This window comes from Zingiber officinale, chromosome 9A (assembly GCF_018446385.1).
Source record: "Zingiber officinale cultivar Zhangliang chromosome 9A, Zo_v1.1, whole genome shotgun sequence".
In the NCBI taxonomy this organism is placed as follows: Eukaryota; Viridiplantae; Streptophyta; class Magnoliopsida; order Zingiberales; family Zingiberaceae; genus Zingiber; species Zingiber officinale.
The window spans coordinates 50366362-50367912 of NC_056002.1; positions in this window are offsets into that span (position 1 = coordinate 50366362).

Consider the following 1551-nt stretch of genomic DNA (forward strand, 5'->3'; position numbering starts at 1 on the left):
TATTTATAAAAACCTTTAATTCAGACATTTTTATAGCACGAGTTTATGTTGATGATATTGTATTTGGTTCAACTAACTCACAATTCTTAAATGAATTTGTAACCTTAATAGAAAATGAATTTGAAATGAGTTTAGTTGGTGAATTAAATTATTTCTTAGGTCTTCAAATTATACAAACTAAAGATGGTAACTATGTACATCAAACTAAATATACAAAAGATCTTATTAAAAAATTTGGTATGGAAAATTCAAAAGAAAGTAAAACTCCTATGGCAAGTAACATTAACCTTGATAATGATGAAAATGGTAAACCTATTGATTTAAAGCTTTATAGAAGCATGATAGGAAGTTTATTTTACCTAACTGCAAGCCGACCTAACATTTTATTTGCAGTTAGTATGTGTGCCCATTACCAAACTTGTGCGAAAGAGTCCCATTTGTCCTTGGTTAAACGAATTATTAAATATTTAAGATGAACTGTCAATGTAGGAATTTGGTACCCTCGAACTTCACATTTTGATCTAGTCGGATATTCTGATTCTGATTATGTCGGGTGTAAGTTGGATAGAAAGAGTATAAGTGGAGGATATCAATTGCTAGGTTCGTCTTTAGTTAGTTGGTTTAGCCGTAAACAACAATGTGTTGCCTTATCACCCACTGAAGCCGAATACATAGCAATGGGCGAATGCGTAGCTCAATTGCTATGGATGTCACATACATTAAAAGATTTTAATCTAGATTATAAGAATGTAAAAACCTATATTGATAATATAAGTTCTATAAACCTAACTAAAAATCCAGTACATCATTCTAGAACTAAACATATAGAGGTTAAACATCACTTTATTAGGGACCATGTGTCAAAAGGAAATATTGAACTAAATTATATAGAATCTAAATCTAACTTGGCTGGCATTTTTACTAAACCATTACCTGAAGCAGAATTTAGTAATCTAAGACGACAATTAGGAATGTGCTTTATAGAATAGCTTCTTTTGTTTTGGAAATTATTACTTAGTTTATTTTTCAAAATTATTTTTGTAAAAATCCCCTTTCAAATTTTTGGTTTTCATAATTTCTTTCAAATTTTCTGGAGTAGCCTAGGTCTTACCGTAGACTGCATGATCCTATAGTTCTAAAAGCCAACATCTCACAAGCACAGTAGGATCCCCTGTTTGATAACTTAGAATGGATGAGATGCTTAAGTCTTAGCCCTAGATTTAAGATGCTTATGTCAATGCATCGATATAAATCTGGGCTTTAAACAATATACATGAATCAATTTGAGTTAACTAGCTAGTAAAAATCTAGTTAGTACTAAATACTCAAATTGACCAACCTGAGTCATTAGCTACTATCTTGTGGTAGTTAGCCTTGAACAAAGGTTGGACATTTCATCATAAGGATAAAATTTTCCTTATTTTTCCTACCCATGCTTAGACTTTTAGGAATTTGTCAATTTTAGGGGGAGTTTCAAAACAAGATTTTTTTAAGTTTATATCATTTTTCCTTAGTGACCAAATCTTTTCAAAAGATAATTTTCAAAACTTT